A 12,351-nucleotide genomic window follows, 5' to 3' on the forward strand; every position below is an offset into this window, starting at 1 on the left:
TGCGGAGCATGCGGAGGGTGTTGAAGCAGGTGGTGGAGACTGTGTTGACTTGTTTGGTCATGGTGAGTTTCGAGTCCAGGATGACTCCCAGGTTGCGTGCGTGGTCAGTGGGGGCCGGGGGGGTCCCCAGGGATGCGGGCCACCAGGAGTCGTCCCAAGCTGAGGGGTTGGACCCGAGGATGAGGATCTCTGTCTTGTTTGTGTTCAGATTAAGTCGGCTTTCCTTCATCCAGTCGGCGACGGCCTTCACTCCCTGGTGGAGGTTGGATTTGGCGGTGAGAGGGTCCTTGGGGAGTGAGAGGATCAGCTGCGTGTCGTCGGCATAGGAGATTATGTTGAGGTTGTGATGTCGGGCGATGCGTGCGAGGGGTGCCATGTAGACACTGAACAGCGTCGGGCTGAGGGAGGATCCCTGCGGGACGCCGCAGATGATCTTGGAGGCCTCGGATCGGAACAGAGGGAGGTGGACTCTCTGAGTTCTGCTGGAGAGGAAGGAGGTGGTCCAGTCCAGGGCCTTCTCCCGGATCTCTGCGTCTTGGAGGCGCGTGCGTAGTGTGTGGTGGCAGACGGTGTCGAAGGCGGTGGAGAGATCCAGGAGGATGAGGGCCGCCGTTTCGCCGTTGTCTAGAAGGATCCTGATGTCGTCTGTGGTGGCGATGAGGGTGGTTTCGGTGCTGTGGTTGCTGCGGAATCCTGATAGGGAGGGGTCCAGGATGTTGTTGTCTTCGAGGTGACGGGTGAGCTGGATGTTAACTATCTTCTCGATGACCTTTGCTGGGAACGGAAGCAGGGAGGTGAGCCGGAAGTTCTTGAGGTCGCTCAGATCCGCCTTGGGTTTCTTCAGTAGGGAGTTGACCTCTGCGTGCTTCCAGTTCTCAGGGAATGTAGCGGTCTCGAAGGAGAGGTTGATGATGTTGCGCAGGTGGGGTGCGATGGAATTGCCGGCTTTATTGAAGATGTGGTGTGGGAGGGTGTCGGAAGGGGATCCGGAGTGGATTGTACCCATGGTATTGATTGTGTCCTCGATGCTCACGTTGGCCCAGGTTGTCAGGGAGTCGTGGACGGTGGGGTGCGGTGGGTCCGGTGCGACGAGGCCCACAGGTGTTGTCCGAGGTTTGAAACTGTCATGGATGTCGGTGATTTTTCGGTGAAAGAAGGTGGCAAGGGAGTCGCATAGGTCTTGCGATGGCGGGATGTCGTTGGTGCTGGAGCTGGCGTTGGAGAGTTCTTTCACGATGTTGAAGAGCTCCTTGCTGTTGTGAGCGTTGTTGTCAAGGCGGTCTGTGAAGGAAGTCCTTTTGGCGGTCCTGATGAGGTGGTGGTGGTTGCGGATGGCGTCTTTGTGGACAGCGCGGCTGTCCGGCGTCTTGTCGCTATGCCATATGTTCTCCAATTTCTGGCAGGTGCGCTTTGAGGCGAGGAGTTCCGGGGTGAACCAGCTGGCTCTTTTGCTGGTGTCTCCATTGGTGGGTTTTTTCAGCGGGTCTACGGTGTTGGCGCAGTCGTTCATCCAGCGTTCGAGGGTGAGTGCACCATCATCGGGGTTGGAGGGGTTGGTCGGAGGGTTGAGTGCGAGGCTTGTCTGTAGTTGTTCTTCAGTGACTTTGCCCCAGCAGCGTAAAGATCTGTTTGGTTAGAAGCAGCTTCACAGAAATACTGCGGCTGCCATTTTTGTTTGTCAGGAAACGGTTCCCATGGCTCAAATGTGGGCTGTAATGTTTAAAGAGTCTGGGTAGAGACTTCCTGACTACATGGGGGATATAAGTAGGCCGTAAGCATAAGTTGTTAAGTTAAAATACATGCATATATATTTTTGGGACGGTTTGCAAGATCCGCTGATCTACCCAACAGGGCTCAGCGGAGCCCCCCTATGTAAATTTGTGGCCGGATCTGAGATTCTCAGAAAGCATTAAAAAAAGATGATATGACCACACATCCACTCAAACAGGCAGAGAAATACTCTCACAATCACAGTTACACCCAAACACTCTCACACCCATTTTTAAAGTCACAGGCACTATCACCAACTGACACCCAGGTACACTCTGTCACACCCGTACTTACACCAAGACAGACACTCTCTCATCCACTCTCACACCCAGGCACACACTCTCACACACAATTTCACACCTATAGAGACTGTCTCACAGCCAGCCACATCCAGGCACACACTTATGGTTTCTTGGCCTGAAATGTGGGGGAAAAGAAATTATGGGGTCAGGGTTCAGGTCCTCTGACCCACAGTGTATAAATTACATCTGGGGAAAGAGTGTGTAATGGGCAGTAAACACCCACACATTTTTTGGGGACGTTCTCCAACATCCGCAGATCTACCCATTGGGCTGAGCACGGCCCCCGGTATAAATGTACTGGAGGGTCAGTAGATCTGTGCAAGCATCAAAAAATATATATAAATATCACACACCTACTCAAATAGGCAACCAAATACTCTCACAGTGACTCTCAAACAGAGAGAAACACTCTCACACCCATTCTCACAGCCAGACGGACAAACGCACTCACACCCATTGTGACACGCAGAGACACCCTCTTACACCCAGTGTCACATGCAGAAAGGTACTCTCACACACATACCCATCCAGACACTGTCACACCAATTTAGAAACCCATACAGACACTGTCACACCCATTTACATACCCTAGAGACACTGTTACACACATTTACAACCCTATACAGAGACTCTTACAGGCACACTTACATGTATAGACATACTGTGACACCCACTTACATTCCCATGCAGACACTGTCAATCAATCAATCAGGTAATCTTTATAGAGTGTGGCTTGTCAACCATGAGTGTATCTAGACATGTGCTGCAGGTCTAATTTGAGGAGCCAAGTCTTAAAACGTGGCGGCTGCCTTCTACATAAAGTTGTAGTGTGGCTGCAGATGCAGGAAATAAAATATATATATAAAAAAGGACTTACCTGTTGCTCCCTTTTATTAGTCTCTGACTCCCGCCTGCCTTACTGCTTTTCTCATCGACCTGTAGCGGAGGGGTCATCAGGGCACAGGATCCACACCCAATCCAGACGCTGCTCTCCGATGAGAGTAGCGCCAGGACTGGGCTGAGCGGCCTCGTATGTCGCTCAGACGGTGCATTGTAGTGTATGCCAACCCTGCTGTGTAACTTGAAGAAACACAAGTGGGCACAGGTGCTTGGCCAGCTTAATATGCCCGGCCAAAAACAAATGCACACTTATACGTGCTCTGTACTCCTCCCTGATGTGCCTCGCCCCAAACGTATTGTGTATGGTCAGGTGTAACATGCAGTTAATGTTTGACAGCAGAAATAAAATGCTAATAGCATTGTTTTATTCTCATTGTATTTATCATCTGCTGGCACGGGCTGTGGGGCGACGCTCCTCCGCCATTACTGAGGAGCCGCCCCTGGTAGCCAGTAGTCCCTTCATTTTGGGGCAACACTGAGTGTGGGATTGATGTTAAACATCACATCAGGCAAACTTGGTCAAAGTGGGGAACCTCAATCGTCTATGTGACATTTCTTACCTGTCCAAAGCCCAGCCTTGGGCTTGAAGCAACCTATATGTGTGAATATGTGACTTGTTTATTCAATGCATCTTTATTTTAAAATGATGGATTTATTACAGTAAATTCCCTGAGTCCTTTAAAATATCTCTGCGGAGTTCTACCCCTCATTTCCTAACAGTTGTCTTTATTAATACAGGTGCGAAATTGTGAGAAGAGTTGTTTGAGCTCTGCTTTTAAAATACATCTGGCACTGAGTTGTTTATTAAATGTATTTTTATTTTTAAATGATGAATTTTTAGCACTAAATTTTCCTGGACAGCAGTTTTGGTTTTTACATCGGTGCATCCTGTTTCCAGCAAAAATCTATTGCATATATGCATTTCCATGACATTGGTAAATGAACTTAAAAAATATCAAATGTTCCAAAAATGTAAACTATGAAGAAATAAACCGAACATGAACACGGTTTGAAACTTACCATGGTGCTCTGAGACCTTTTCAAATGCAATTAAAGGCTCCTGGCTGATAATTGCCCAGTGGACTCTCTCTCACACCCATGCCCTGGCAGGTCCCATCACTGCCTGAACAGGCCTCAGGGGGACCGCACTTTTGCCTTTAAATGACTCTGCATCTAGAGTCAGACAAGACACCAGAGTGAACACAGGACCAGTGGATGTGCACCACGGATAAGTAAAGACACAAAACATTGTTGTGTTTTTTTAAAAAACATTTCCTGCTAAAACTGTAAATGTTATTCCTTGTGTGGGATGTAAATCTATAGGGGATGGTCATAGATGCTCAGAATTAGAATCCTGTTTAAGTACCTAGACACAGTGTTTTGTTTTATTTTGACACTGAGGTAGTTTGACTGACCAATATGGATGAATAAAATACTGAGCAATTGATGAGATATTTACCAGATGTGATATGTCTTTGGGTGAGATTGCACTGGTTAAAAAGGAATATGGAAAATGTTGACGACAGCAAAACTAAAATACTCTGATAATCAAATAATTGTTGGATAAAATTGCAAGACGGTAGAATTGTGAAATGTGTGAATAATCGTGGTGTTACCAACTTCAAGTTGTACCAGCAGAGGAATGTTGCACACATCTGTGTGTGTAGAGATTGGGAACAAAGTCCACAAGGTTTGATTGCCACACACTGGGCCATAGTGGATTATGTGCCCATTACTGAAAGAAGGTGGTGCCACTACCCCGAGTAACCGTGGTGTGAGTGCAGCCCTCGATGCTGAAGACTCTACAAGACCTCCAGAGGGGTCATGTGCCCACCGCCTGACTCCCCAGCTCCAGGCTGGTTTCTGCACCTCACGTGCATTTAACAATACCGTCTCGATTGTGATGCTAGATCACAACTATGCAAACATTAGACGTGTGACCCTCTGCACTCGGTGCTTTAATTTCAAGGCAGCATTTGATGGGGTTGGTAGTATCCCCCTCCCCCCCCCCCCCATAGGTACAAAGGAAACCACTGGGGGTTCAGCCAATGGAGCTGGGAGTCTTAGTGCCTTTTAGTAAAACTACTTCGGTTCAGGTCAGATTGGGGCCGGGTTCTGCCACTTCATCAAAGATCTCCACTAACCGGGAACTGAACCGGGGGTGCACTACCCCCGTACCCAACTACTACTCGTTCCATACACTGATGACTTTGGCTCTCACTGAAGTTCTGCTATGTTATTTGGATTTGTAAAGCGCTGCTCATCACCCGCAAGGTATCCAGGCGCTGGAGCAAGTGTGTTGGTCGTCTGCCGGAGGTCAGTCGAAGAGCCAGGCCTTCAGCTTCTTGTGGATTTCCAGAAGCGGGAGGAGGTCCTCATGTGAGGAGGGAGGTCGGTCCTTGTTTTGGGTGGGAGGTGGGAGAAGGCTGGCCTCCTGTTCTGCTTCTGTCCATGCAGAACAGCAGCAGCAGAGTCCAGCAGCAACTTGTCCTCCTGCATTGATAAGAGACAAACTGAGCAGCAGCTCTGAACAATGCACCGACTTTCACCTGTGAGATTCCTGTTACTGTCAGGGTGAGAGATCACACACTGTTGGTCCCTCCAGATCCATGACAGGGACATCCATGGACAATCACCCCCATCTTTAGCACCAATGAGGCTTGCTGCTGACACTTGTGTTTAGCAATGCTTGTTTGCACCATGATCACAGTCATTGATGTTACTTTGAGCACCCCCTGAGCCTCGACATGGTCCCTCTTTTTATTGTGGTTCTTGACTATTAGAGCATTAAATAAAACTGATTGTTATCAGTTCTGTGGGGCCTGCTCCATATCTCTCTTGTACTAAAGTGAGGAATTAATCTGTTGTGTTCTTTATTCTGTGAATTTAATATTATTTTACCACAGAACGCAGTATAACTACTTTGTCATTTTTGTAGCATGAATTGGTAATTGTTTAGAAAATAATGCTTAGAGCACAGATAGTTATGTTACCATGGTTGTAAAGATTTTAAATGTGAATAATCTTTAATAGATTATACTTGACTTGATCAACTTCCACGCTTTCACAAAAAATATTTCTTTTCTGCGTGCATTGAGTGAAGTTGTGATGGTTACAAACAGGCCTGTTTATAAGTGAATGTGTGATACTCCGATGTGTACTCACAAAGCACCCACAGACCCCTCACAAAGCACCCAAGGTCACTCACAAAGCGCCCAAGGTCACTTACAAAGCGCCCACAGGCCACTCACAAAGCGCCCAAGGGCACTCACAAAGCGCCCAAGGTCACTTACAAAGCGCCCACAGGCCACTCACAAAGAGCCCACAGGCCACTCACAAAGCACCCTAGGTCACTCACAAAGCACCCTAGGTCACTCACAAAGCCCGGTATGCTGCACAAGTGTGTGTGTGTGTGTGTGGGGGGGGGGGGTGCAACTTAAAAGAAACAACGTGGTGGAGTTGTAAAACTGCAGGGGTGTAGCCGGATGAAAGGAAAAAAACTGCACGTGCACGAAGCACGTGAGAGACAGAGGCAGGTTCCACCTATAATGTGCTGAACGTGTAAACATTAGCAGCAGGTCTGTGTCTCATCCGTTTCACTGACAGCATCAGTGAGCTGCGCACGTGTTGTGCACTTACAGAAATGACTGACTTGTGAGCAGAGGGTGCACTTCACACTTACACTGGTGAACGCTCTTTACATGAGAACTCCCTGCACCTTGTCTGCTTTAGGGAAATGTCATACAGGGCGAGAGGGTGAAATGCACGTGATGCCTAAAGTTATGTCAAACACTGGGTTCATGTTTACATTAATTCTTTTTGACACGAACGCCCTTTTCACCTTCATCGTCGAGCGGGCGCACTTTGTATCGTCGTGCAGTCTTCCTGGCCCTTCCTCACACCAGAGATCATTTCCGGTGCAGCCGATGGGTTAAAAGCTGGTATATGGGTTTGTTGGGGGTGGGGGGAGCTTGGTAGAGCGGAGCGGAGGGTGGTTCCGTGGCAGAGAGCTTCAAGCTTCAAGTCTCATTAAAATGCTGGAGTTCACTTGGACTGCTGGCTCCGTTTTTGCTTTCATGCGCAAAACGTGAACTATTTCTTACCCTTTCTTCTATGGCAATTTAGGATGTCACAAGGACAGTCAGCATGTTTGCAATGTCCGCAGCTCCATTTTTCCGAGGCAGGTCGTATTCTTGTGAGAGGCCGTGCACTCTGGAATTTCCTAGTGAGTGTTTGACCTGAATTTCAGGGAAATGGGGCTACAGGATTTCACATTAAATATCTGTGCACGGATCAGAGCACCATTCTTGTAAGGCAGAGACACTGCACTATTTCATTTCACAGGGGTTATGTGTGCAAGGATCATAGCACCATTCCCGTATGTCGGACTCGCTGCACTATTAGATTTCACAGGGATTATGTGTGAAAGAATCAGAGAACCATTCTTGTATGTCAGAGATGCTGCACTATTGGATTTCACAGGGAGTATGTGTACAGATCAGATGTCAGATGCTGCACTATTGGATTTCACCGGGAGTATGCCTGTACGAATCACAACAACAATGTTTTAAGGCAAAGACACTGCGAATATTTATTTCAAATAGAGTATCTGTGCAAGGATCAGAGTAACATTCTTGTAAGGCAGAGACCCTGCACTATTTTATTTCACATGGGTTATGTGTGCAAGGATCATAGCACCATTCCCGTATGCTGGACACGCTTCACTATTGGATTTCACAAGGTTTATGTGTGCAAGATTCACAGCACCTTTCTTGTATGTCAGACGCGCTGTAATAAAGGGAGTGTATGTCCAGGGATTGGTACAAGATATTGTTATTCAGAAACACCACGACAGCCATGGCAAGTACACCATTGCATGCTCAGTACCTCCCATTTGTTTACTCTTGTGTGCAGGATTCACAGTGTCATTCAATTTATTGAAAACTGTATTGTATGTCAGGTCTACTGTGTAATAATAATGCATATTACATGCATGGCAGGCCTGGTGCTGACTGTTTGAATGGTTAAGCTAACACGTGTGGCTGATCACCAGGCGTTCGAGAAACTGTATATTCTGAGACTGTTGAGATTATCAAGCTAGAGAAGGGAGGCTTGCCACTTCTCTGGTGCTCGTGTTGCACAAGTAGCTGCAAGGAAAGGTGACCTTGGCCACTTCTCTGGTGCTCGTGATGCACCAGCGGCTTCAAGGGAAGGTGACCTCGGCCACTTCTCTGGTGCTCGTGTTGCACAAGTAGCTGCAAGGAAAGGTGACCTTGGCCACTTCTCTGGTGCTCGTGATGCACCAGCGGCTTCAAGGGAAGGTGACCTCAGCCACTTCTCTGGTGCTCGTGTTGCACAAGTGGCTGTGAGGGAAGGTGACTTCGGCCACTTCTCTGGTGCTCGTGTTTCACCAGCTGCTGCAAAGGAAGGTGACCTCGGCCACTTCTCTGGTGCTTGTGTTGCACCAGTGGATGCATGGAAAGGTGACCTTGGCTACTTCACTGGTACTCGTGTTGCACCGGTGGATGCATGGGAAGGTGACCTCGGCCACTTCTCTGGTGCTCGTGTTGCACCAGCGGCTGCAAGGGAAGGTGACTTCGACCAATACTCTGGTGCTCGTGTTGCACCAGCGGCTGCAAAGGAAGGTGACCTCGGCCACTTCTCTGGTGCTCGTGTTGCACCAGTGGATGCAAGGAAAGGTGACCTTGGCCACTTCTCTGGTACTCGTGTTGCACCGGTGGATGCATGGGAAGGTGACCTCGGCCACTTCTCCGGTGCTCGTGTTTCACCAGCGGCTGCGAGGGAAGGTGACTTCTGCCACTTCTCTGGTGCTCGTGTTGCACCAGCGGCAGCAAAGGAAGGTGTCTTCGGCCACTTCTCTGGTGCTCGTGTTTCACCAGCGGCTGCAAAGGAAGGTGACCTTGGCCACTTCTCTGGTGCTTGTGTTGCACCAGTGGATGCATGGAAAGGTGACCTTGGCTACTTCTCTGGTACTCGTGTTGCACCGGTGGATGCATGGGAAGGTGACCTCGGCCACTTCTCTGGTGCTCGTGTTTCACCAGCGGCTGCGAAAGAAGGTGACCTCGGCCACTTCTCTGGTGCTCGTGTTGCACCAGTGGATGCAAGGAATGGTGACCTTGGCCACTTCTCTGGAACTCGTGTTGCACCGGTGGATGCATGGGAAGGTGACCTTGGCCACTTCTCTGGCACTCGTGTTTCACCAGCGGCTGCGAGGGAAGGTAACTTCTGCCACTTCTCTGGTGCTCGTGTTGCACCAGCGGTTGCAAGGGAAGGTGACTTCGGCCACTTTTCTGGTGCTCGTGTTTCACCAGCGGCTGCAAAGGAAGGTGACCTCGGCCACTTCTCTGGTGCTCGTGTTGCACTAGTGGATGCATGGAAAGGTGACCTCGGCTACTTCTCTGGTACTCATGTTGCACCGGTGGATGCATGGGAAGGTGACCTCGGTCACTTCTCTGGTGCTCGTGTTGCACCAGCGGCTGCAAGGAAAGGTGACTTCGACCAATACTCTGGTGCTCGTGTTGCACCAGCGGCTGCAAGGGAAGGTGGCCTTGTAGAGATCCATACTGGGAGCAAGAAGGCAAAGGTACTATAGCTTCCACAGCTTCTGCACAGGGGCAGTGTTTTCACACTTGTAAAGCAAAGCAGAACACAAGCGCACAAGTGACCCCTCCTCGCTCCACTAGTAGTAAGGATATATTAGGTAGTGATGCAGGAGCAGAGACATGGCCCAGCGACTGGGAGGAGGGAGGTAATGCTGAAGGTTTATTTCTGACTGCTGGTCCGATGACAGCGTAAAGTACGCGGGGACACTACACATGGCTTGGCATAGGTAAGGCCTAGTAATCCCACACAGCCAGAAACGTTAGAGGGCTGAAATAAATTAGCCCCTTCAAGTAGGGATTAGTCTAATAGGTGAGTGATTTGTGATGAAATGCAATAAAGGCCTAGCCAACATTTGCCTTTATTTGCATATTATCCTCTGAGTTCATAATAATTGTGCCAATTCTGATGCCCATGATTTTTAGACAAATACTTCAAAATAAATAACCATATCATAATAAATACCAGTGATTGTGTGTACTGATTTTGGGGTGCAAGGGTGGGCTCCATTTATCATCACCGGCAGATAAGAGATTGCCTGATAGGTTTGTCTAACTCCTAACACTCCCTGTCTAACAGAGCATCACTCGGCAGAGAGGAGACTGAAGACGCCTGTCGTTTCCTCTCTTCTCCGTAAAGGGTGCATTTGCTTTTGGGGCCAAAAGGGACAACACTTTCTTGAGATCCACCCCTGGGTATGGAGTCAAGATCAGTGTGGCGATGCTAATGAGCTGCTCTTCCATGCTCAAATTCTCTTTCGCTGGCACACTCCTGCTTGGCTTTGTGACTTCATGGCGCTTCATACTTTGTGTCACTCACTCTAGGTGCCACATGTTTCATTTTGGGATTTCCTATCGGTGAATATTTGTGACTCGCTTTTAGGAGCTCACAAACACCTATGTACGAATGTGTCCTTGACACATTTAGCGATTTCAAATTGAGTCGCAGTTGACCTACCTCATTAACATTCATGAGGTAGCTCGCAATTTACAACCCATTGAGAATCGATAAAAATACAGGGACAGTGGCCTGCTGGGGAAACCATATCACCATGTCTGTGTTTGCTTTTAAATAAATCATTTATTTTTAAAAATACATCCCGTTTTCCTTAAGGAAAGACAGAACGCATTTCAAAAAGAAAAATTAAACGTTTCAGCTTCATTTTTTTAAACTCTTAAACAAAAAGTTTTTGCAACCATTGGCAAAGGTGAAGGGGTCCCCAAGGGACCCTTTCCTGTTTGCGAATGGGTTACCTCCTAATTGAAGTAGGTGGAAGAATTCAAATGTTTTACAACCGCATTTCGGTCTCAAAACATCTGTACATACCACTGCGAGTCACTAATTGGAATCGTAGCCAAATCAGTAACCTATTTTACAATTCGGTAATAAGTTACCGAATCACAAAATGGGTTTGGTATAGGAAAATGAATTTTTCTGGCTACAAACTGCCCAATTCTGCAAATCGGGCAATTTGCAACCCGAAATAACCTATGTACATGTGGCCCTAGAGGCTTTATTTCAGACTCACATGTCAGAAAGCTCCGCCCCTTGTTGCTCAGAGGTTTCTCAACAGAGGCAATGATTCTAGATCTGACTGCCAAAGTTGTCATCAGGATGCTCGTGGTGACTGAGATGTCGGCTTGAAGCTGGTTCTGGTACCCCACAAGTCTCAGGTTCTATGTGAAACCGATGCTAAGAAACAGTGGAACCGAGTGACGCAAGCGGCTATCAACCATTCGGACATCCCTTAATGGTAATGAGCGGTACATGGTTATCTTTGGGAAACAAAAGAATGCTTAACACCCACAGGTGTACCCTGAGAAGGTGTGAACAGTGCTTTAAATGTACGGTACTGACTACCGGTGCTTTTTTATCTTGAGAGGGAGAGTTCCTGCACTTCTCAAGAGAGACGTAATGCTTTTAATTGGAGAGTACCGGCACTTCTCAGAAACTAGCAGGTACTCTGACACAGGGTCCCTGCACTTCTATTTTTCCATTTCAAACACTGGTTGTGGATCATTTATGCTTACTAATTCCAGTATCAAATACAGGGCCCCATTCACAAAGGTACATTTGGTCATCATTGTGATGTTATGAGTCAATTAACCTTTAATTCACTTTTAAAAATGTATAAAGGGATTAGTTGGGAGTGTATGTCCATTTTCTGTGGCAAATTTCAATGCCATGATTGTGGAGAAATCCACAGGTTTACATCCTACTCTACTGGTGGGAAGTGTGCGTTCCTAGGCATGGTTTGCTTTGGACATTTTCAAGACAGACAAACATCCATTCGTGGGCATTGCCCATTGTCGCAGATCTCTTTCAATCCTGATGGATTTCCAGGATAGGAAGGTGAATGGATCTCCCCAAGACTCACAGAAAGTCTAGGGAGAGGCCTTTCTCCACAGGAAAAAATGTTTTCTCCCCAGAGACAAATTAAGTGTTTTTGTACAGGAGTCTCCTATTCCTCATGTGAGGAGGTCTCCACTGTGGAGAACTCTGCACTTGGGTCATAGGAGCTTTGAGAAAGGTCACCTGTTATTACCCATGAAACAACATCCCCTGAAAATGATGTGGCCTTCTGGGGCCTCCCTATGGCTTGAAAAATTGCAAGTGCCCTGGAGCCTGAAAGTGGCATCACTCGTGCCCTTACTGATGAATGACAGAGCCCCATACCTGAACCGGAAGTCCCTCCCTGCAAATAATGCCTACCCACATATGGCTGAACCAGACAAGATATCCCAACAATCCTGTCCCG

The sequence above is a fragment of the Triturus cristatus genome, chromosome 7 (genome assembly GCF_964204655.1).
Source record: "Triturus cristatus chromosome 7, aTriCri1.1, whole genome shotgun sequence".
Taxonomy (NCBI): Eukaryota; Metazoa; Chordata; class Amphibia; order Caudata; family Salamandridae; genus Triturus; species Triturus cristatus.